Genomic DNA, 26,829 nt, shown 5'->3' on the forward strand with positions numbered 1-26,829 from the left:
CTGAAATAATGGAAAATATCCAAATGTAAATGTTAACATGAATTATTACATTTTCTCTAAAGTCTAAGTCTGTTTATCTTTTTGCTCCTTCAGTTACAATTACAATTAATAAACAAAAATGTATTATATATTTACAAAGTGCCAGGCATTATGCTAACTGCAGAGAAACAAAATAAGGTAAAAAACAATCCCTACCCTCAACAATCTCATTTTCTAATAGAAGAAAAGGATTCTGAGCCCCTAATTTTTTTCAAATTATGGACCCATGAGCTTTCAGCATCCTGATATATAAGTATATATAAGATATATAAGTATATATAAGTATAAGTATATATAAGTATATATATATAAGTATATATAAGATATATAAGTAAAATTTTGACTTTTCCTTGGATAATATAAAAAATTTAATACCTGTAAAATCATAAAATATTAAATCATTTATCCTATTTCCCATCCAGCATCTGAATCTCTTTCACCTCATACTTAGAGGATGACAAGTGGTCATTCAATCTTTACTGGAACAAGACTAATGACAGGGATCCCATTCTTGCCTGAAGAAGCCTGACCCATACTTGAATTAGCATTCAAAATTAATAATAACTTTCTTGTTTATAATTAGCCAAAATCTGCTTCCCATCTGACACTTACTAGCTATATAATCAAAGTCGAATCACATAACCTCTCTGAAGCTGTTTCCTCATCCACAAAATTAGGCTAATAATGTCACCTACTCTGCAGAATTATTTCGAAGATCAAAGGAGGTGATGTGAAGAAAGTACTTTGCAAACCTCAAATGAACCATGTCAATATCAGCTATGGTCATTATCTAGAAGAAATCACATTGCTGAGCAGTAATCAATACACTTTCAAATATTTAAAAAATAATAATCATGTTTTTCTTCTCCAGTTCAGGTTTAGCTTTTCCCAAGTGTCCTCAAGAGTTCTCCACAGGATGGGCTTTGATACCTTTCATTATTTTCTTTGGTTTCCCATTTATCAAGCACTGGACCTCTTACACTGACTGTGAAGTCCAAAACTGATCATAATTGTTTACTACTGTTACAATTTTGCTATTGTATGTTCTCCATTATGTTAATAAATTGAACTAATACTCAGAATGCTTTTGATGTAAATAGGAGAGAGAAAATAAACAGGAAATCAAGTAATGTGGGAGGCAGCAGTTAAATAGAAATGGAGCAGTCAATGATGGAACTAATCAAACTCAGTCTTCAGTTATAAAGTTCTAAGATAAACAGTGGTTCACAAGTTAATTGTCTACCATAATCTTATTTGCTTGGGCTAATCTTTCCAAAGACATTTCTGGCTCTTGCTCTAAAGGAACACTACAGTGACTGGCTCACAAGCAGACACGTCATTTGGTCATTTCTATAAGCCACCTGCTGAACCTTAAACTGTATAATTCATTGAACTGGAAGTCCTTGGACAAGCTCTGGGCTTCCTCATTGCTCTATGCTATTTACAGATAGGCGTGGGATAGAAACAAATGACTAGAGTTTATTCACTCAGTTTCCCATTTCATTCTTGAGGAGGTGAGGAGTTTTGCTTTTCATGCCTGAGTTCTCTTCACAGGCAACACACACAGCAGAGGAAAGGCCTGTGAACTTTGGCTCATGAAATAGCATGTCAGGAAATGCCAATATATTAATGGACTTTTACACTTCCCTGAAAATATTTATTAACGGGCTCCTTAGACTTTCCCATCCTGATTTCAAGACAGTGGACACACTGTTCAAAATGGACAGTCCAGCTTTCATCTAGCTTCTCACAGAGACAAGAGTGCCTCTGGTAAGTTTTTTTTTTTTTAATAGTCTGTTTGCTTATTTTATCACAGCTTCCCCTCCCTTCTCCCCTATTCCCTGTATTACTAATCCCCCTTTTGTTGTTTTTTTACCTTATACAATACTTCTAGTGTCCAAGAAGTTATAATGCTTTTATTTCTCTTTGGGGAGGGCCGTGGGGTATAGAGAAGGAGGGAGATCCAGTTCTGTGAGAGAGCTGGATATGGTAAGGAAACAGAAATTTCCACTCCGATATAAAAAGAAAAAATCCACATACTTTGCTTTCCCTCTAAGTCTTAATGTAATTTTTAAACTTTCGGTTTGCTTAGGCAGTAGAAAGGAAAAGGGAGGAAAAACTTTTCTTCAGTTAGCCAGCAGGAACTTTTAAAAATTAGGCACTATTTACTTGAGGAAAGGACCTTATTAATTATTTGATTCAAAATCCTTATAGCAGTGTGGGATGATTGTGTTTTGTGTAAGAGGTGGGAATCAAATGATATTTTCTATACTTACGTTTAATTTTTATTTTAGCTTCACTTTACCAAAAAATATAAAAATAACCCCTTACCCCCCCCCAAAAAAAAAAACCTCCACGTAGCTATATAATAGTTTTAAACAAACAAAACAAAACAAGCAGGTTTTGGCTGGAAATAAAATTTACTTAACTGAAAAAAAATTGGGGTAGGAGAGAAAGAGTGGATAAGGATAGTTCTGTTCTTCCTTTAACTTTAAAAATGTGGTATTTTATTTTCTTATTTTGGTGGCAGCTAGATATAAATGTTGAAAAAGAGTCTTTAAATGATGAATCATTTTTTTCTGCCACTAAGAATAAAAGTCAAGAGTATTTTTTTCAAAAAGAAATTGCAAAAATATTATATGCTGAGACCATGATGGAAATATTTATTAATAGTTAGTTTGCATTTATATAATGCTATAAGATTTATCAAGTGTTTTACATATGTTATCTCCTTTGAATCTATGAATAAATACCCATCTGAAATGAGTAGTTCTGGAGTTATGATCCCATCTTCCAAAGAGAAAATTGGGACTTTAATAGATGAAATACTTGGTCTAATCAAACCATTTATAAATGACAGGTCTAGGTTTCAGAATCATAGACTCAAAGAATTTTAAAGTTTAAACTATTTTTCAAATGTCATGTAGTCTAAAATGCCCCCTGAAAAAAGGATTTACTCTATGACATAAGCCATCAAGTAGCCATTCACCCTTTGTTTGAATAACTCAAAATGAGATCAAGCCTGACAGTGCTCACATCACTTTGGGGCAGCTCTCATTATTTAGGAATCTTTTCTTTATATTAAGCTTAAAAATGCCACTTTATAGCTTCTATCCATTATTTCCCTATTCTGTCCTCTGGAACTAAGCAGAAAAAGATACAATCTAATCACTCTCCTACCGAGTAACCTTTCTGATGCTTGAAAACAGTTATGACATCCCTCCAAAGCCTTCTTTTCCTTAAGCAACAAATCTCAGGTTTCTTCAAATGATCTTCCCAGGACATGATCACACCAAGGCCCTTTGCCATTCTGGTTGTTCTTCTCTGAAGGATTTCCCATTTACCATGGTCCTTCCTAATATCACTGCCTTGTCCTGGAGGGTTCTATGTAGCCCAACAAAACCATGAGCTATACTGTGGAGGGTTACCCAAGAGAGGAAGATAATAGTTCTGATAAAATGTGATCCACTATAGAGGCAAATACCAAATCACTCCAGTATCTTTATGAAGAAAACTCCCCCAAGGTATTATGGTCCATGGGATAACAGCTGAATAACAACACTAAAATGTGTCCAGAACTGAACACAATAATTTATATATGTGATCTGACCAGAACAGAATATAAAAGGGTTATCATCTCATTCTTTCTGGACCCAAATTAAACTTAATTTAACTCTCATGACAACCATGCCAACCCATTGGCTCAAAATAAAGATAATTCAAACCCAGGTCTAAAAATCTAGTGGCCTTTCCACATGAGCATTGCCTTGCAATAGACATAGTTTATTCATTCAATTTTATAAGTCTTCACAGGATCCCAGCATGAGTTGGAAAGGACCACAAGGGCTATCTAATATAATCAGTACCTTACCAAAATTCCCCTCTATAATATTCCCCAACAAGGGACAAGTTCACCAACATGAGAAAAACATTAAAACTATGTAATCTTATCTCTAGATGCAAAAAAAATCTTTCCATAAAACATAACACTCAATTATGCATTTATTCATCATGAGGAAATTCCTATAAAATCAAAAATAATTATAGCGCACACCTCACTCCTAGAGTTGCTGTGGGTATAAAATGTGATAATATTTGAAAAGTACTTTACAAACCTTATAAAGAGCTATATAAATTCTGTTATCGGGTTTAAACTACATTTAAAATATATTAGAATAGCTTTTTCCATAACATAAGAAGATTATATTTGAAACTGAGCTAAGATTGTATATAACACAAAAAAGCTAGAAATATCACATTAAAAATATCTATTAAACACGAATGTCCACTCTCATAACTCCTATCAAGCAGTTCTGAAAATCTAAGCAATAACAGTAAGAGAAAAATAAGAAATTAAAGGAATATTCACTAACAATGAATCTTAATTTAAATGCCAGAGGCCGCTCTTTGGAAACTCAGAATGGATTATAGAATCATAAAAACACAGTTGGAAAAACAAAGTTAGAAAGCTTCAGTCTAATCAAAACCCCTCGTTTCATAGGTGGGAAGCTGAAGCCAAAGAGGGTGACTTTTACAAGATTTGAACTCTAACTCTGTGACTTCAAATTCAATGCTCTTTCTACCATACCCTAATTAGGTTCAGTGAATAAGGAATTCTCTACTGTAATATATATGTATGTATGTTTGGGTATATATGTGTGGGCTTTGAAATAACATGTGTTACACACACACACACACACACACACACATACTTACACATCCCCAAATTACTCAAAATCATATAGAAATTCTGCCTGATAAATCAAAAGACAAAAATTTGTGATTTTCCTTAACTTGGAAACCACCTCCACCAAAACAAATTCAACTCCTCTATACTTAATAGAAAAATCCATGGTGTTGTTTGAAGCCCACATAGTTCAAGAGAGGATCACACAGCTATTAGATGTCAACAGCAGGATTTAAATCCAGGTTTTCCTGACTCCAAGCCCAGTACTTTAATTACTAGTCATGTCACCTCTATTAAATAAATAATACTCTTTAAAATGACATTTCTAATGAATCTAAATTAAATAATTCATATTTCCTTGTTCAACAGAACCTCAAAGCCCAGAAAGTCATCTTTTAGAGTTTAATAGCAAAACCTTATTATAGGAACTATATCTATCTCCTTTCCAAATAATTGCCATTAATAGTTGCTCTTTCAATTCATATACTTCCCCAAACACAAAGTGCTAATCCAGTGAGAACTGCCCCAATCTTCTGGTAGAAATGGAGAAAATATTTTTCACTGACGAGATGATGAATGCCCACTGATGAGAAAATTTTTCCATCATAACACATACCAGTGACACAACAAACTATCTAGCTAGTTACAGGATTAATAACATTTTTACCCACCCAATGGTCTTTGGAACATAGCACCAATCATATTCTCTTAAAACATCCCTTTTCTAGGTCAAATTTCTGGCAGACAAATAATTATTCCATTATGAACAGAAAGAGTTTGGAGATATCTTTCTACATATTATAGGAGTGAAAACACTTTCAGAAGTAATATTTTGATCTCTTAAACTAATAAAAATCACAGGGCATAAAAACAGCTAAGTCTTGACAAAATGCTATAATACATATCCTTACATAATGTATGGTTTCTTAATCCTACTAGTGTGGATTAGGTATACCAAACATATCCCTCTATTTTTTAATAGACCATTCTTATAATTTGCAATAAGGGGGGAAAAAATCTAACAGGTAGTGGCCAACCCTCTGATATGAATCTTTCTAAACTTCAAAAACAGCCTAAGTTTTAGAAGACAGTATAATCCATTACCAGGTCTTTTACTCAAAGTCTTTCCTAGCTTGGTAAGGTCCACAGAGCCTACATCCTACTAGTAACACCTTTTTAAAATCTCAGAGCAGGAGTTAACACTTTTTGTGTGATGGACCTCTTTCACAGCCTAATGAAGCCTATGAATCTCTTCTCAAATTCATAGTGGAAGGAGATGATGTTTCAGTTAGTGCAATTAAAGATGTCATTTCTTTCTATCCAAATTCACAAAATCCCTGTAATCTATCCACAAGAACTTTTAGAGGTCTGAAGACCCCAGACTAAAAATTCCTAATCCACCTCCATATCACAGTGAAATAGTGCAATTCAATTCTTGACTTCTATAAAACCAGCTTAAATATTCTTTTGAAAAAAAGATGCACTTAATTTAAAAGTCAATTAATAATCTATATTTTAAGCAAGTTCTATGTAATAGTTAAGTGGGTATTTACTCAGAATTCATTTATATTCTGTGCATAATCAGTTTTCTGTTATATGGACACAATCAAATATTACTTACAAATTATCCCCTTCCAGTACCATCCTAGTGACCATGCCAAAATAGTTAATATATCTTTGGAACATAATTATGTAATGCAAGGAAATTAAAAACAAACAAAACTAAAAAATCCTGCCAAAAAATAATATAAACAAACATCAAATTGAGTCATTAATGAAGTTCATCTTCCTCCTTATTGTTTCATGACCTGATAATCCAGCTCCAGTTAAACAAGGAATGAGACAGTAGACTTGACCAGGAATAATCACCCTAGGGAGAACCAAGAGTAAACTGTATAAAGTTATATCAATATTGTTTTAAGAACAAATTTTGACTATTATAAATACACAAATTAAAAATAAAAGACATATGAAGAGAAATACTATTTGCACCCAGAAAAAGAACTACTACACAGAAGTACATATATAATAACATGTATGATAGACACATATATACATATTATATATATACTTACACACACATATACATACATACCTATTTTTATCAATAGTAATCATCTTTGGGGGAAAGAAGAAAAAAAAAGAAATTTACATGATAACTTTGTTGTATATTTGGAAGGAATAGCAAGTTATACATTTGGTTTCATGTGCAATCATCTTTTTCTGTATTGTTATAGAAATTGAAAATAAAATCATTTTAATTTTTTAAAAAAGGATTGAATATTCAACCAAACTGAATGGCCATAAAAAAAAAAAAAAACAAAGCCAGCATTTAGTGGTTCTTCTATTGATAAAAAGTTCTTGGCATCTGAATAGGCCCTATGTCTAACTGTTAATATCCCTCTACCATGCATACAAAGCTGCACTTAATAGGGTTTCACTAATGTCCAGCTGGGTGACCAAAAACCTAATTTGCCAACTGTAGAGAAATAATCTACTATGTTTCATTAAAGGTCAGGTTCTATATTCTTTGCATTTACACAGTGTCTTCCACATTGTGAACATGAGACAAATGAAATTGAATTAAATTATTGAAATGAATAATTGGGAAATGTGTGTCAAATGGAACCATATGTATCCCTATTCACAAGTCCTGGGAACCTAAAGGTTTACAACTTTTAGAGCTAAAAGAGTCCCTGGATATGATCTAGCCTAAATTCTGATTTGACATATGAAAAAAATTAAACCTTGATGAAGTTAGATGACTTGTCCGTGGTCATATAGTAAGCAGAGCTGAGATGCAAACACAAATTCTACAAATTCTGTGTTCTTTCCATTTCATCGTGGATAAATGGACTTTAAGAGATCAATCTACCAATCAAAAACATCCTTTAATTCCTCAGAGTTTAAATGAATCAGCCCTAAGTCTCAATGAAACACTTCATTTACATGAAATTCCTATCTCAAGCAAGTCTCTAAAATTATAGAAATTTTGTACTTTTTGAGCACTGGTGACTTAGCAAATTAAAGAGGAATTTATGTGGTTTTGACCTGAGAGGAAAAAACACAAGAAGTCAACTAAAATTCAAAGATAAACAACTGGTACCTGGAGAGAGAGAGACAGACACAAAAAACAGAGACAGAGACTTAGAAAAAGAAAGACACGACAGGAAAAAAAACATAGAGACAAAGGCAGAGCCAGAAAGACAGAAACAGTAATAGGCAAAGAGAAATAGACACAGAAAGATAGACAGAGACACAGATGGAAAGAGACAGAGAGACAGACAGAGAGAGAGAGAGAGAGAAAAGAGAGAAAGAGAAAGAAGAGAGAGATGGGGAACAGAAAAGGGGGAAGGAAAAAAGAAAAAGAGAGATAAGAAGGGGAGAGGAGAGAGAAAAAAAGAGGGGGAGAGATTGGGGAGAAAAAGAAACGATGGGAGGGAGAGATGGGAAAGAGAGGTGTTGAGAGGAGTGTTAGAGTCACAGAGACAGAGAAAGAAAATGTTTGTGTGTATGGGAAATCAAGGTTACAAAGTTAAATATCCATAATGTAGTAGGGATCTATTAAACAAAATAGAAAATAGTGGATCTGGAGATGATCTGGATTCAAATCCCAACCCAATATTTATCACCTATGTGACAAGAAATAAGCCATTGGACCACTTGGGGCCTTGACCCTCTTATGTAAAAGATTAGCCTCTAAGATCCTTTCTACTCCAAATCTATAATTCTATTAACCTTTAGGAAAAGACTTGGGAAATAGATTTTTTTTTTTAATTTTGTAAATAATTCTTCTGATAGCAATGATTCCCAAAGGTCTTTGCCTTAAATAACTTGTAAAGGATATCAAACAGATTTAAAAAAAAAAAAAAAGAAGAAGAAGACAAGATATACAGTAACCTAAATAGAACTTTAAATGAGCAAACAGTTCCAGACACCAATAGGGAAGAAGACAAACACTTTCGTGTCAAGCATCTCACTAAAACTTAGAATTTGTTTTTTAAACTGTTTATTCTGATAGAAATAGATTGACTTAAAAACCTTGGAAATCCATAAGGATTTATCCTCTTTCCTCATGAATCTAACCTCAAAGACTTTGTCTCTGCATTTTCTGGTTGAGTATAGTTTTTGTATGACTTTATATCAATATTTTATAACACAATTCACATGTTTTTTACTTTTAATATGTGATTCTTCAAAAGGCTGCAACATTCTTATGAGTTTTTATGGCATTTTGAGATCTTTAAAAAAAATTTTCTTTGGAAACCACCCATCTTCAACTATAAACTGCAAGTCAATGGGAAAATGTGATTTGGCTTACAGGAACTTGCTTTAAGTCCAAACTAACTCCAAAGCATTTATTTTTGTAAAGTTAGAAATGTTTTTGCAGCAGGTTATTTTTATCACCCAATACAATAAATGTAAAAAAGTAATGTTTGAATTTGTATTCCCTATGCTTAGAAAAATGTATGATACATAGTAAATACTCTAAAAATGCATGTTAAATTTACTCAGTCAGTAAGCATTTTATTAAGTCTTCAATAAGTGTCAGGTACTATGCTAAGTGGTACATTTAACTTAGTATAATATGGAGATACTAAGAAAAAGAAAAACAGTCTCAAGGAGACTCAATGAGATTAAATGCTACTGGGTGAGTTGCATTATCAGGAGGAAGGCCTAACTTGTATCATGGTATTTGTTTACTGTGGGCCATGAACAAGATAGGACTGCAGAAGATACCTGGAGGAGGTGAGAACATGAGGTGAGGATATATTCCAAAGGAAAAAAACCCACATCTTCTTACTCAAGCACTGAACATGGTGATACATCCTTGTAACTACTGGGTGCTAGTAGGGAGGCTGAAGCTGGTGGATCATGAGGTTTGGAGCTCTGATCTCAATGAGCTAGGTCAATACAATTAGATATCCCTATTAAGTCCCATAGCAATATGGTGAGCCTCTAGGAATGAAGTGGTCAGGTCTCAGATACCTTCACGTACCAGGCTATCTAAGATAAACTGGCCCAGCTAGAATTGGAGAAGGTCAAAGATGAGTGTAGTTCAGTCAGTAGTGGGACTAGGCCCATAAGTAGCCAATACATTTTCAGCCTGGCTGAAATTTCAGAAAATAGCAGGAAAAGAAAAAAGAAAAAAAGAGAGGAGAAAGGGAAAGGGAAGGAGAAGGAGAAGAGCAAAGAAAGGGAAAGGACAAAGAAAGAGAAGAAAAGATGTAGGAAGGGTGTAAGAAAACAAGAGAGATAATGAGGGAGTTGGGTTCGATGATAACTATTATGTCTGAAAGATCCCACTGTTACTATTCAGTTTAGATGATCTGAAAAAGAATGACAAAATCAAGATGAATATACTTTAGCAATTGGAAATGGCATATTACTTTACAATTAATTATATTTGATTCATTAGCAAAGTGTCTATTTAATAAACTTTAGAGAAAAGATTACACTGAACAAACAAAAAAAAAAAAGGTATCAGTGTGGATGCTGCTAAGCAACAGGGCAGCCAATCCAAATCAGGGATAAGTATTTCATTCCAAGCACTATGCAAACTGAGGAGTATATAAGTATCATAAACAATAAGAGGTTATGAAAACTGTGGGCATCATAGTTTATATCCCAAAATCAACTACAAATCCAGTTCAAAGCACTTGAAAATGCAAATAATTCATCAGGTGGATAAATGGTTGTTTTTTTGAAGAAAGAGAGAAGGAGGAAAGGAGGGAGAGAGGTCTGGAGGGAAGGAAGGAGAAAGGAAGGGAGGGAGAGAGGGAAAGGGAAAGAGAGGAATGGAGAGGAAGAGAGAAAGGGAGAGGGAGAGAACGGAAGGGAGAGGAAGAGAGATAGGGAGAAGGAGAAACAAGGAGAGAGAGAAAGAGGGAGAGAAAGAGAGAGGGGGAAGAGAGGAAGGGAGGAACAGAGAGAGGGAGAGAGACAGGGCGGGAAAGGGACGGGGAGGAAGAGAGGGGGAGAGAGAAGGAAGGAGAGAAAGAAAAAGAGGGAGGGAGAGGGAAAGAAAGAGAGGGAGAGAGAAGGGAGAAGAGAGAAGAAAAGGGAGGGGGAAGAGGGAGGAGAGAGAGAGAAAGAGAGAGAGAAGAAAGAAAAGGACAAGGGAGGAGAGGGAGGGACAGAGACAGAGAGAGGAGAGAGACAGAGGAAAAGAAGGAGGGAGAGAAGGCAGGAGGGAGGGAAGGAGAAAGAAAGGGCGGAAGAGGGAGAGAGAGATAAAGAAAGAGAGAGAAGAATGAGGAGAAGAAGATGATGAAGATGAAGAAGATGAAGAAGAAAATCTTCAGAAGGAACATTTTGAATGTGAAGAATATCTTAGCAGTTGGTGAAGATCATTAGGTGATTAAGCATCATTTCTCTGGCAAGTTTAAAAACTGGGTCATAAATATTCTTTCTAGAATTTATCTAAATAAACTGAACTACTAGTCATTTCCAACTGAGCTGCTTAAATAATGCCAATTTTTCCCTCACCTCTCACCCTCTTTTTTTAAAAGCACTAATTCAATCAAAACTACTCTTGTTTCTAGAAAGGGAGACTCAATTGACTGTGCTAGAGTTCCAATGGCCATTCCCACGACTGCAAAGGCCCAAACTCCAAGCTTTGGCCACTACTCCCCTCCCATTAGAATATAAGTCTCGAGGGCAGGACCATCTTACTTTAGAGTTTGCACTAGTAGAACCTACTTCCTTGCCTGGTACACAGTAGGCCCTTAATAAATGCTTGTTGATTATTAATTTTATTTCCTGCCTCTTTGCATTTATTCAAACTAGTCCCCATACCTTGAATGCACTGCTTCCTTACCTGTGCCTTTCAGAATCTGTCTTCAAAGTTCAACATCATTTTCAAGAGTGATTCCCACATAAATGAACTCACAGAGGCTCTCAAATTACCCCTTGCATTTTAATTGGATAAACTCAATGAACATATATTTAGTACCTATCATGTACATGGCATTATGCGCTCTGTTCTTGGGACATAAAAAGGAAAACAAATGAGTCTCTGAACTCAAGAAGATTACATATATAACAAGCATATATTAAACATCTATTATGAACTATATAATTATCATTTCATTTGATTTTCACAACATCCCTGAGACATTGTGCTACTATTGTCTCCATTTTGCAGTTGAGAAAACTAAGGCATTCAGAGGTTAAATAATTTTGCCCAGAATCATATAGCTGGGAAATATTTCTGGAAGTCCAGAAAACTAAGGTTTAAAAGTAACTCCAGGCCCAAAAATTTGCCCAATGGTTAAATCAAAGACCAAGGTATTAGAACATTTTTATTAGTAATCAGTAGTACTAAATATAATCAAATTAACATCCAAAAAAGGATAGACCTTGACAGCATAGATCCAAATTAACATATAAGAAAGAAAGAAATGCTTTTGTTTTGCCTCCTTTTCAGATCTTCCAGAAATTCACCACCTTTTGGCTCTGCTTTCCTATTTTTTTTCCTTTATTTTACTTCTTTCTCTTGTGAATGTTTTAATATAGTTGTAGTTAGTGACTATTTTATTCTGGTCATACTAATATCACTCTGCACCACTTTGGCTTTCCATTTCCCCTCATATGCTTCATTTGTCTTTTTATGGGACAATTATATCCCATTAATACTTGATTGAATAAAATATTTTTTCAGTCATTCTCTAAGTACAGGAAAACAGATTGGTTTCTATTTTTTTGATGTCAGAAATGAAGCTGCTACTTCATATTTTCTAATAAATAGGTCATTTTTTTCTCATTTTATTGTTTTTAAAATAGAGTTCCAGCAATATAGCTGTTGAATGGTATAATGTTTGTGACTCAATTCATAATATTTTCCAAAATGTCTGATAGCCCCCAAGTATATTGTCTAAATAGGATTTTTCTATTTTTGCCAGTCTAATAAGCAGAACCTGATATTTTAATGCTGTTTTGATTTTCGTTCTCTGATTACTGAGGAAATTGAGTATATGTTTATTAATAGTTTTTTATTTCCTCTTGTATGTCATTTCCTTTCAACACTGCTCCATTGCTCAGTATTAGAGTATGTGTGTACGTATGTATGTCCGTGTGCCTCTGTGTGTGTAGGGAAGGAGAAGGGGAGACAGAGGAAAGGGACAGGAATCCTTATAGATTCTAGATTTCAAGTGTTTCTCTTACATTTTTGCAAATATTTTCCCCATTACTTTTTTAGAAATATTTCTGTTAGTTATGTGAAATCCTTTTATCATTATAGACTTAAATTCATTAAATTTGTCTCCAACAATTTCTTTCATATGATTGATAAAATGTGCATCCTCTTCATGGAAGAGGAAATTAAATTATTCATTTTTCTTCCAATTGTGATATGATTTATTTTTAAAAATTAAATCACTGATCTAATTAGAGTTTATTGTGGTATTCATTTTCTGCTTCCCAATCTCACCAGAAGTTTTGATTGAATACATATTCCATTCTTCAGTGTTTTTTAAATATGGGTTAATCAAACACTAGTATTTAACTTGCCTTGAATTCTGTTTCTGAGTTCTCAGTTTTGTTCCACTAATCTCTATTTTTTTTTCCTTATTCTAGTTCCAGTTTTTATAATTATTGCTTTATAATACCTTTCTATATGTGGTAGTACTAATCTTCTACTTGATTATTTTTTTTCAATTTTTTAATTCTGTTATCCATTTTTCCATATGAATTTTGTATGCCTCCATCAAATACTTTAACACCCTGTTGGTTAATAAATTCTATAGTCACAAATATTATGATATATCAACAATAATATAAGCTATAGGTTAGATAATGCCAGTTTTACTGTAACCTTCCAATGCACCCATGATCAAGAGTAGCTCTCAATTTGTCAATTCTTCCTTGAATGCTTTCAAAATCATTTTGAAGTTGTCCTTATAAAGATCCCTTGTGTGAACTCTCAAGCTAATTCTAAAATAGCTAATCTAGCTTATCATTACATTATCAGTTTCTCTTGGTTTGAAGGGTTAGGTGGAAATGCAAATCATTTTCTCCATTTAGTTTGAATTTCGTGTTATCTCCATTAATTTTTTGTTGGTTCTCTTGGGTTTCTAGGTATAGAGTTATTCCATCTGCAAATAGAAATGCTTCAATTTCTTCACCGAAAATTTTTATTCCTTTAACTGCTTTTTCATATTTTATTGCTAAGATTTTTCAGATCTTATCATAAAAATTTCAAAAGTTTGGTGAATATACATATGAAGAATGGTTGCTGATTTAATGTCTCTTTTTAATGGGAATATTTATAGTATTTGTTCATTGTATATAATATTAACTTATCTCAAATAAATAAGTTTTATCATATCATGGAAATATACTTCTATTTTTATGGTTTAAAATTTTAACACAAATTAATTGGGTAGCTAAGCAGCATTGTGGGCAGAGTTCTAGGCCTAGGGTCAGGAAAATTCATAGTTACAAATATTTTATTTAATCTTAAGTCAAAGACCAAACTGGGGGGAGGGAGGGAGAGAGAATGAGTTCCTTCTACTTTGCCTGTTCACATTTTTCTAAAAGAAAGAACTAAAAAATGACAGCTATTAGTATAAGTACCTTTAATCTTGGAGTGGAGAAGGGGATAGTGCCTCTGACTTCACATCAGCTCTCCTCTCTGACCTAGAATCACAAATCAAGACCTACCCCCACTCCTGCAAGTGCTACAGATAGCAGGGTCCCTGCTCCACTGCTTCTGCGTTCCCTGTGTGCTGGTTCTGTTTTGCCCAGAGCCCAGTCTCTATAGCACAATTGGGCCTGCCATTCCTAATCAGCAGAGATCCCCTCAACGTTCCCCAACTCAGACCCCCAGTTCTGCAAACTGTCAGGGAGGTGAAAAGTCCCTGTGGTTCAAGCTGAGGTTTCTTTCAAACCCAATTCCTGGAATCATTTACACTTCATACTGGTTAGTCCCCAGCCTGGGGACTTTCTTCAGTTCTTCTCAGGTTCTTCCCAAGACTCCTGTTCTGCCCCAGGTCTTCTTTGTTTTTCACCAGTCTATGTTCACCCTTGGGACACAAAATTGTTCTGTATGTGGGAGAATTTGGAATTTTCTGACTTATTCTATCATCTTCCCAAAATCCTCCTTCTTGATTTTTCTTTTGCTTTCTGTTTCTTTGCTCCTTTATTATATCATCTAGAAACAGAATTAATTTACTAATTTTCTCTTTTTCTGTCCTGAAGGTATTCAGGGATATGAATTTGCTTCTAAGTAGTGCTTTCATTGTATCTTACACATAATCTACTATTGTTTTTAGAATTTTCAATGTCACCTAATCTTTATTTAATAAGAACTTTTACTCACCACACCTTTTATTCATTGTGTCATTGTTTTTATAGTTTTATTGCACTATGATCCATAAATGTAATGAATGAATCTCTCGGGTTTTTTTGCCAATGTATAATCAATTTTTGTATAGACATCATAAATACAGTGGGGGAAAAGAAGAAAATTATTTACCACTGAGTTCTTTTGAATCATCTATTATGTCCTGTTTAATGCTCTGTGCATTGCTGCAATTTCTCATTTTTCCTTTGCTTGGATTTATCATATACTAAACTTCCCCAAGCTCTTTCCTTCTTTCTCTTTACAGTCTCCAGTAACCCAATCAATTCCCACAGATTCAATTACCTAGAGGTAACAATTAGACATTTCAACCTGTATATCCCATGGCCAACAGGGAGCCCAACAGGTTCAAGCAAAACTCATTACTTTCTTCCTAAACTTCTCTATTTCTGACAAGCGTACTAGACATCCAAGCTTGTGACTCTTCACTCTTCACTCTCCTACTTAATAAACTCTAGTGGCTCCCTATCACCTCTAGAACTAAATATAAAATCCTGTGTTTAGCATTCAAAAACCTTTATAGTTTGCCCTATCCCACACCTTTTTGTTCTTCTTAAACCTTACACCCGTCCTCATCCTCAGCAATTCATCCACTGATAACTGGTCTCCTTGTTGTTCCTCAAACAAGGGACTCCCTCTCCCACCTCCAGGCATTTTTACCAGCTGTTCCCCATGCCAATAATAACCTCTGGTCTACCTTTGCTTCTTTCAAGTCTCAGCTGAAACCCCACTTTCTAAGGGAAGCTTCTCCTAATCCTTCTTAATTCTATAACCTTCCCTCTGTTGGATATTTCCATTTTCTCCTGTGTAGAGTTTTTTTTTTTAATATAATTATTTACCTATTTCCTCCCTCATTAAATTATGAGCTCCTCAAGAGCAGGAACTGATTTTTACCTTTCATTGTACTTAACACTGTGCCTGGTGGTACTAAATGTTTTATGACTATTGACTGACTGATTCAATCTACATGTACAAACAGTACAGATTACCTTCACAACATCTATTTCTTTTCATTTACACAGACACTGCCCTCAGTCAGTCCCTCATCAATCACACCAATGGCCTTCTAAATGATCTCCCTATGTCAAGTTTCTTTCCATTCCAAATCTCCATCTTCCACACAACTATCAAAGGGATGTTACTAAATCACAGGTTATATCTCCTATTCAGTGTATTCCAGTGATTCAAGAATCAAATAAGATCAACTTTGGGGGAATTTTTTGTCAGTCTCCATCAATTGTTCCTTCACAAACAGGAGAGTCAAACTAATTTATCTAACTACTATCCTTTATACACAATGTTCCAGCTTCTTCATTTGTGCCTTTGTACTGGCTCCAGTCCCTAATACTGAGTCCAACTTCCTGATAACCTCCACCTCATAAAAGATCAAATTTCTATCGGGTCTCAGCCTGCCTCCCTCTCTCAAGTTGCTCTCTCAAATTTCCCCCAAAATTGCCATGTATCTGTTATATCTCTATCTTTATATATATATGTATGTTTGATACATAGATGATAGATGATAGATAGGCATACAGACAGACAGACAGGCAGATAGATAGATAGATAGATAGATGACAGATAGATGTGTATGTGTCGCCAAAGTGCCTGGCACACGGTAAGTGCTTAATAAGATTGACAGGTTGATATTAACAGAGACAGCTATAGATGTACAATGGTTAGAGCAATAGATTTGGAATTAAAAAGTGCTTACAAATTTTACCTTAGATATTTATTAGCTGCATGATCCTGGAAAATTTACTTAACCTTTATTTAATTTATTTTTCTCTCATTTGTAAAATTGCAATAATAATAATAACACTTAACTTCCTGGATAGTTGTAAGGAAAAAGTGAAATATTTGTAAAGCACTTTGAAAATCCTAAATTACTATGTGAATGCTATTATTATACTAAAGTGTCGACCTCTTTCCTTTTTTCTTGCAAGTTTTACTTTATGAATCTTGCTGCATATACAGATGATTTACTCTCATTCTGCATAAAACATTTTAGTATAATATAATGTTCTTATCTCTTTTAGTATTTTCTGGTTTGAATTCAGCTTTAGCTGATGTTAATAGTTTCTGCTTTTATGATTTGGTAATAGCACTATAAATTTTAGACTAGGTTTCATTTTTAAATTTATTTAGATTTTAACAAATCAAATGCTTTTTTTTTCCTTTTCAGCAACACTTTTTTGTGTTGTGAGGTTTTTTTCTTCCTCTGATTTTTTTTCCCACATTTTATTGCCACTGGCATTTAGTTTTCTCTTTTTTTAATTCGATTTCACGAACTTTAAGAACCTATTGGGAGGGGGGCAACTAGGTGATACAGTGGATAGAGCACCAGCCCTGAAGTCAGGAGGACCTGAGTTCACAACTGGCCTAGCTTAATACTTCCTAGCTATGTGACCTTGAGCAAGTCACTTAACCCCAATTACCTCAACAAAAACATAAAATAAAATAAAAATAACCTATTAGGGAAAGACTGTACTTGTTAGTAGAGATTCTAAGAACACAAAGACAAAATACCTTTTGTCCTCACACTTATTTATATCCTACTTCTCTGCAGCATAAACACAGATAAGTAAATATAAGGGAATTACAAGGGGAAGAAATTGCCAAATAAATGGGGGAAATGGGGAAAGGTTTCATTTAAGAAGTAGAACATAAATCCAGTTTCAAAGAAAGCTTGGAAATTCCAAAAGGCAGAAGAGTATACTAGGTTTGGGACATATACAAAAGCAAAATGTTGAGTCTAGAAAATCAGCTCACTTCACCAGGGTGATTTCCATTCCAAATCTCCATCTTCCACACAACTATCAAAGGGATGTTACTAAACATGTTAGACTTTAGGAATATTTTCTACATGTAGTTTGCCCTTTGGTTTACTTTGTGTTTGTGCATTGGGGTGGGGAGGAGGTAAGTGAATTTTGAGTACTTTTCTTTGATAATTTTCTGAAATGTAGTATCAGAATGCTTTCATTTTTCTAAATTTTCAATGATTTTCAATTTCAGTAATTGTAAGGCTGCTATGGATCTTTTGTATTAAAGGTTTTTCAATATTGTGGATAATTCTCTAATTTCTTTTTTGAGTTTTTATTTTCAGCTATTCTGTGTACTATTCCACTTTCTACTTTTATAACTATGTTGTTAATTGTTTTTGTTAATTTTTGAGGCCTTCACATTTCCCATATTGATCATTTTCTTCATTATTTCTTCTTGCTCTTTTCTGCATTTTTTCCCAAATTTTTTAATCTTTAAAATTTTTTCAACTTTCTATTTGGTCTTATGATTTCCATAACATGGACATTTGTTGCTCTGTTTCTTAGAATGTCATATTTATTCATTTAAGGATGTCTCTCAAGATAGTTTGTACAGTTTCTTTTTCCATTTCCATCCAGTTTTTTGACGTTTTTAAAATGCATTGGCTCGTTGCTTTGTTCATTTTAAAAATTGTAGTTGGTTTTTTCTTTGTGTTTTTTCTTTGCGATTCTTTCAATCATTTCTCCTGCCTTTAGTGTTTTCTGTTGTTTTGTGGGATATGAAAGAAACCTGATTATCATGATTAAATTAAATTATTATTCATTAAGCATCAACTTTGTTCAGAGAGTGAGATGGGTAAAATATCATATTGTGAACACAGATAAATAAATATGTGAAGAGCTATGCTCACAATATCAGTAAATCTGATTTATTTTCCCTCCCATTTTAACCTCTTGCACACTGATAACACTAGATGGCTCTGTTTAGCATTCATCTTTTTTTTAAACTAAGCAAGTATATACTCAAAATTGGAGATAAAACTGAACTCTGTTTCCCCAGCTTTGATAACCATCCAACTTAAACACTTTCTTATATGCAGAAGGGAATCTTGGTTCCACATTTACCAATGGGACACAAGTTCTGTCAGGTCATACTTACCTGAATGGGTTCCATTTGGGACCTGGTCATAGACTTCATCCTGAGCATGATTAGTACTTCTTCTTCATGTCAAAGAACAATGTGAGTAATTTATAGGGAAACAAATTTTTATTCAATATAAGGAAAATCAATTTAAGGAAACTGAACACAGCTGTTTCAGTCAAGTCCGACTATCTATAATGCCTTTTGGGATTTTTTTTTTTTTTTTTTTTTGCCATTTTCCTCTCCAACTCCAGTTCATTTTACAATGAGGAAACTGAAGTAAACAGAGTAAGTCATTTGTCCAGAGTCACATAGTAAGTGTCTGAGACCAGATTTGATCGCAGGAAGAGTCTTCCTGATTCCAGACCTGTCACTTTATCCATCACATCAGAGTTGTCCAAAAGTAGAATGACTTGGCTTGGGAGCTTTCCATCAGTCACCAAGTGTTTATTAAGCAGTTAGTACATTCCAGGTACTGTGATAAATGCTAGGGATACAAAGGAAGGCAGCTTCAGCCCAGTAAAAAAACACTGGATCTGGAGTCATGTTTTTTTTCACAAAGCATTTCTATCATTTCCCTCTCATCACAGATCATTCTCTACAAGGACACACACACACCCTTAGAAACAATGAAATACAATTAAGCAAAGCAAACCAATATATTAACCAAGTCTGGCAATCCACACCTCATTTGTGGGCCAGTATATTTCACCACCAGGTCGCTACAGTCAAGACTGGTCTTTACAATAATCTGAATTCTGATACCTTATAAGTATTGCATATATTATTCTCCTATTTTCCTCTTCATCCATTCATATAAATTTCCCCACATTTCCCTAAATTCTTATTTCTTGTTTCTTATAGTTTAAAAAATTTCCATTATATTCATATATCACAATTTGTCCAACCACTCCCCAATTTATTTCCAGTTTCTTCCTGTTGTTTTTGTTCAGTCACTGTAATTTATGACTCTTTGTGACTCCATAGATCATAGTACACTAGGTTTCTATTCTCCACTACCCCCGAAATCTGTTCATTGCTTCCATGACACTATGTTCATCTTATCTTCTACCATTCTCTTTTCTTTTTGCCTTCAATATTTCCAAACACCAGGGCCTTTTCCAATGAGATAGGTCTTCTTATTATGTGATCAAAATATTTAAGTTTCATCTTCTGTATTTGTCCTTTCAACAAGTAGCCTTAATGAATTTCCTTAAGTAGCATCTGATCCCCTTGCTGTCCAAACTCTCTCAAAAATCTTCTCTAGCACCACAACTTGAAAGTGTTGATTCAAGCACTCAGTTCACAGCCATATATTATTACAAGAAAAAGCATAGCTTTGACTATATTGAACTTTTGTTGGCAAGGTGATGCTTTTTAGTATGCTATCCAGATTTCCATATATTTCCTTCCAAAGAGCAAGCATCTTTTAATTTCATAGCTGCAGCTGGGTTTGCAATGATCTTTGAGCCCAAGAATATAAAATCTGACACTACTTCTTTTTCTTGTCCCTCTTTTTGTCAGGAAATGATAGGACCAATAGTCATGATCTTAATGTCTTTTAATATCAAGCTTCAATTTAGTTTTCACACTCTTTTCATTCACCCTCATCAATACACTTCTTAGAAAATAAAACAAAATTCATCTGGAAAAACAAAAATACAAGAATATCAAGGGAGTTAATAGAAAAAAACAAGGGATGGTAGCCTAGCCGTATCAAACGTAAAATTATATTATAAAGTGGCAGTCATCAAAACCATTCGGTACTGGCTAAGAAATAAAGTGGTGAATCAGTGGAATAGGTTAGATACACATGACACAAGAATCGACTCCAATTTCTGAGATAAAAAAATCACCATTTTACAAAGATTGCTGGGAAAACTGGAAAATAATGTGTCAGAAACTCAGCATAGACCTACATCTCACACTCCATACCCAATAAGGTCAAAATACATAAGATACATGATTTGAGGATAAAGGGTGAAACCATAAGCAAATTGGGAGAACAAGGGATAACATCTCTCAGATCTTTGCAGAAGAGAGGAATTTATGACCAAAGAAGAACTAGAGAACATTATAAAATGCAAAATGGACAACTTTGATTACATTAAATTTAAAAGTTTTTACACAAACAAAACCAGCACACACAACATTAAAAGAAAAATACAAAGCAGGGGGGAAAAAATTAGTCAGTGTTTCTGGGGAAAAAAAATGCTCTAAATCGTTATTGATTAGAGAGATGCAAATTAAAACAATTCTGAGGTACCACCTCACACTTTTCAAAGTAGCTAAGATTACAGGAAAAGATAATGATAAATGTTGGAGGAGATGTGCATAGGGACACTAATGCATTGTTGGTGGAGTTATGAAATGGTCCAAACATTCTGGAGAGCTTTTTGAAACTATGCCTAAAGGGCTATAAAACCGTGCATACCCTTTAATCCAGCAGTGCTATCTACTAGGTCTGTATCCCAAGGAAATCATAAAGGAGAGAAAAGGGCCCACATGTACAAAAAGGTTCATAGTACATCTTTTTGTGGTGGTAAAGAATTGGAAAATGAGTAAATGCCCATCAATGGGGGAGTGGCTGAATAAGTTATGATATATGAAAGTAATGGAATATTATTGTTCCATAAAAAATTATGTACAAGTTGATTTTAGAAAGGTCTGAAAAGATTTACATGAACTGATGAAGAGCAAAAAAAGTAGAATCAAGAATACATTGCACACAATAACAGCAAGATTGTACAATTTAACTATGAAAGATTTGTTTCTTCTCAGCAGTTCAATGATCCAAGACAAATCCAATAAACTTTGGATAGAAAATGCCATTTACAGCCAGAGAATTATAGAGACTGAATGTAAATAAACACATGCTATGTTCATTTTTTTCTTTTTCTTCTATTTTTTCTCTTGTAATTTTTCCCTTTTGTTCTTATTTTTCCTCTTCCAATATGATTCATAAAGAAATGTGTATTAAAAATTAATGTACATAATAACCAGAAAAAATAAAACAATAAAAAAGGGAAAAAAATTGATAGACTTTTTAATTCTTCACTTTCTGCCATCAGAATGATATCACCTTATTGTTGAGATTGTTATTAATTCTCCTGGCAATTTTAATTCCAGAATTTTTTTTTGTTCAACCTGGCATTTCACAAGATAACTAAATAAGGTGGCAATACACAACCTCGTTATACTCTACTTCCAATCTTAAACCAATTAGTTGTTCCATGATCAGATATGTTGTTTTTTAACCCACATAGAGGTTCCTCCAGAGACAAGCAAGATAATCTGGCACTCCCATTTCTTTGAGGATTTACCACATTTTGTTGTAATCCACACAGTCAAAGACTTTAGGATAGTCAATAAAGCAGAAATAAATGCTTTTTTTGGAATTCCCTTGCTTTCTCCATAATCCAGCAAATGTTGACAATTTGATCTCTAGATCCTTTGCCTCTTCAAAATCAAGCCTGCTCCTCTGGTAATTCTCAGTTCATATATTGCTGAAACCTAGCTTTCAGAATCTTAAGCATAACTTTGCTGGCATGTGGATGAGCACAATTGTTCAGTAATCTGAATGTTCTTTGCCATTACCCTTCTTTAGTATTAGGAGATAAGCTGATCTTTTCCAATTCAATGACCATTGCTGAACTTTCCAAATTTGTTGCCATATTGAATGTAAGGCTTTTAACAGCATTATCTTTTAGGATCCTAAATAGCTCAGCTAGAATTATGTTTTCTCCAACAGCCTTATTTTTAGCAATGATTCCGAAGGTCCATTTGACTTCACTCTTCAGGATGTCTGGCTCTAGGTCAATAACCACACCATTATGGTTAGCAGTGATAAAATCTTTCTTACATAGTTTTTCGGTATATTTTTGCCATCTTTTCTACTTCTCCTAAATCCTTATTATTTTTGCCTTTTACCATGCCCATTTTTGCATGAAACTTTCTCTAATTTTTTGAAGAGATATCATTTTTCCATTCATTTTTTACATTGCTCACATACGAAAACTTTTCTTATCTTTCCCTTACTATTCCCTAAAATTCTGCATTCAATTTGGTATATTTTTCCTTTCTTTTTTACCCTTCACTTTTCTTTCCTTGCCTATTTCCAAAGCCTCCTCAGATAGCCATTTTGCTTTCTTGCTTTTTTTTTTCTTTGAAATGTCTTTTTTTTCTGCCTCCCATACAAAATTGTGAACCTTGACCATAGTTCTTAATCTCTAACAGATCTTAATTACTTAATTTATCACTTCTACTTAGTAGTCATACAGAATATTATTTAGGCCATACCTATACAGTATGATGGCTTCCCCTATTTTTTTCAATATAAATTTAAATTTTGTAATAAAAAGCTCATATGCAGGTCTTATTTTATAACTGACTGTTAGAGAGCTCCTTTACCTTTGATTGTAAAATATCTAATCAAACTGATTTCAATATTGATCATTCAAGTATGTCTTTACATAAGATTACTTTTTGAGTTGTTGGGGGGGAAATGTTTTCTATGACCATTGAGTTATTATGATAAAACTATTAGTCCCTGCCCTGCTCCATTTTGTATTCCCAGGACAAACAGTCTCTTATGCCAATTATCTTTTAATTTCTTGCTTCAAAATTCCAGTCCCCTATGATGATATAATATCTTCTTTTGGTATTATTCCTAGAAGATAACTATAAGTCTCCATAAAAGTGAGAAACTTTAGTCTTTTTATTCTCTTTGGTAACAAGAGTTGAAGCATAGGCAAATTATTGTGTGGAGTTTGTTTGTCTTCAAACAGATATCATTCTGTTATTTTTGAGATTATATCCCAGTACAGATTTTCTCAGTCTTTTAATTTATTATAATAGCTACTCCATTTCTTCCAAGGAATTCTTGCCCACAATAATATATGTAAGGCTCACCTAAACTCACTCATTCCCATCCATTTAAGTTCACTGATTCCCACAAGGTCAGTGTTTAATCTTTCCGTTTACTGTGTGACCACATGCAACTTATTTCATAGACCTTACATTCCAGGTTCTTATATATTATTCGTTTTTAAGCATTAGACTTTCTTTCTATCACCAGACATACCCATAGGGGTTTCCACTGGCTCTGGTGCAGTCACTTCCTTAGTACTGGAGCTACTTGTAGTTGTCCTCTGCATTTTCCCCAGTAATATGTTGGATACTTTTTGACCTGAAGGGTTCATCTTTCAGTTTCATATCTTCTATCATTTTAATACTACCCTTGGAATTTTCTTAACAAAATTACTGGAATTATTTGCCTTTTCTTTCTCCAGTAAATTACTTTTTATCTAAACTGTCCACTTTGATCTGTCCACTTGGATAATCCTGAATGGCATAAGCTTATTAGGTTCATTTGAACTACAGAAACCAGTTTCTCACTACCCTAAAAATTACTCCTATAAATATTTTTAAATATATGGGAATTTAATTCTGTCCTTGATCTCCTTATACTATATACCTATTAGTGGTATCATTGGATGAAAAGGCACAGCCATTTAAAGGCAGCTAGATAGCACAGAATATAGAGAGGAGGACCTGGAGCCAGGAAGAAGTGAGTTCAAAGCTGATCTCAGATAGATGGAGGCTATAGGCAAGTCATTCAACCTCTGTTTGTCTCAGTTTTCCCACCTATAAAATCAGAATAATAATAACATCTAACTCCCAGGGTTGGTGTGAGGATCAAATGAGACAATAATTGTAAAGTACCTTAGTACAGTACTTGGCACAGAGGAGGATCATAAAAATGTTACTATTTCCTCTCAAATTTCCATTTTTTCCTAATCATCAAGCCCATTCATAATTCCACAAATAGTCTATTAGTATTGGCTTCCCACAGTCTCTGCATTTTTTAGTAAGAGGGTAAAATCTCAATCTTATTCCCATTTGCATTCATGATATGGAGTTTTTCATATGGTTATTGATCATTTATATTTTATTTTCTAAAAACTGTTTATGTTACTTGATGACATTTACTGAGATGTAACTCTTTGTCCCATATATTTATACCAATTTACTATATCTCAGATATCAATCAGTAATTTATTTATAAAGCATATAATCTGCATGAAGCACTATGCTTAGTAATGGGGATACAAAATAAATTCAAAAACTATCCCAGCCCTCAAAGAGCTTAATTCTAATGGAGAAGAGAATATGTACATGCATAGTAAGACCCATACAAAGCATCTCTAAATAAAGTTAGAGAGGAAGGAACTAGTAGCTAATTTCTAGAGAAAGTAGCATGTGAGCTAAGGCTTGCAGGATGCAAGGGATTCCAGAGAATAGAGGTAAAGAAGGTAAGGGCAAGAGTCAATGCAAATACATGAAGTTTTGAGAAGAGGTTTCATGTGTATAAGTAGCAAATAGTATATTATCACTAAGCCACAGAATGTGTGAAGAAGGATAATGTGTAAGAAGACTAGAAAGACAAGAAAAGGCCAAGATGTAAAGAGCTTTAAATTCTAAAAAGAAGAGTTTTACAATATCTAATATGAGGAACAATAGGAAGCTACTGAAATTTGTTGAGGGAAGAAAGATGTGCTTTAGGGAGATCATTTTGCTAGTTGAATTATAGTGGGGAAAGACTTGAAACAGGGGAATTAATTAAACTGGTATCACAATAATCCAAGCAAGAGATGAAAAAGGCCTGAATTAGAACAGATGAAAGAAGGAGATATAGAAAAGATGTCATGAAGATTAAAGAGCTAACAATCGATTAGATATGTAAAAGTAATAGTAAAAAATTAAGTATGATATGGTTGTGAATCTGTGTAAATAAAAATATGGTGGTACCTTTGATTGATAGAAAAGTTCAAAAGATATCAGATCTTAATGAGTGAAGACTTTCTCCTAATCAAGACACCATTGTTTTCTCATTCCAACCTGAGCCTGCTTAGTTAGATGGCATAGGAAATATGAGATAATACTCTGTAGTGAAAACAGATTGAATCTTAAATGTGTATCTAGACCATTCATTCGTCTCATCACTTTGCAGATCCTTCTTTCTAATGACTTTGATTATATTCCTTCTCTCCTTGATACATTTAACCAATATCCAGGTGTCATTTTGACATATCCAATCAATCACCAAGCTGTGCACTTTTCCTTCAAAATGTTTTAGAGTTTCATCTCTTCCTATCTATCCCAACTGTCAATATATAAGTCTAGTACCTCATTACTTCACTTTTGAATTATGTTATAGCTTCTTTCTTGGTCTCTCTCCTTCTAATATCTATTTTCCACTTCCATGACCACTCTTCAATTCACACAGAAACACCGTCAGTCTTTCTAAAACATGGCTTTCACCAGGCTTACTAAAAGATTATGTGATTAACTCCTATTGCCTTTTGGATGTAATCCAAACACAACTTGGAAGTCAAGGCTCTTTATTAGCTTCAATTTACTTTTTCAATTTTACCTCTCCCTGTCCTTTAACAAAAAACTGTTTTCTAGTCAGTACTTGGATGAGTCATTTCTCTGAGTTTGCCTCAGGAGTAGTTGTAAGGGGATTGCTTTGAAACTTTAAAGCATATGCAAATGTGAATTATTAATATTAGACTGAGAGATCTACCTGTACCTAATATATTCTAGTTTTAAAATTAAAGCCCAGCAACATGAAAGATGGTTTAAGAATTACAAAGGAAAATTAAGTAATAGCCTCTATCCTCCAGTATTTTATCATTGAAAAATTAAGATATTTACACATAAAATGTTTTATACACACTAAGTGTACTAACATTAATGTAATATGTTACATTACATTATGTTATGTTACATTAACATATTTAATCATGTCAGTAATGTCAGAATGTAACCTTTACTA

General features: G+C 33.9%; 1 protein-coding gene across 1 annotated transcript in view; it reads left to right on the forward strand.

The window, feature by feature from the left end:
• Nucleotides 1-1,439: 1,439 nt before the first annotated feature.
• The window catches only part of SMIM31 (small integral membrane protein 31), a 36,939-nt gene continuing 11,549 nt past the window's right edge, over nt 1,440-26,829 (forward strand). Inside the window, exon 1 of the mRNA XM_031943515.1 lies at nt 1,440-1,809. The gene's annotated coding sequence lies outside the window, so the exon portion shown is untranslated. The remainder of the gene's footprint in view (nt 1,810-26,829) is intronic.

Source organism: Sarcophilus harrisii, chromosome 6 (genome assembly GCF_902635505.1).
Source record: "Sarcophilus harrisii chromosome 6, mSarHar1.11, whole genome shotgun sequence".
Lineage (NCBI taxonomy): Eukaryota > Metazoa > Chordata > Mammalia > Dasyuromorphia > Dasyuridae > Sarcophilus > Sarcophilus harrisii.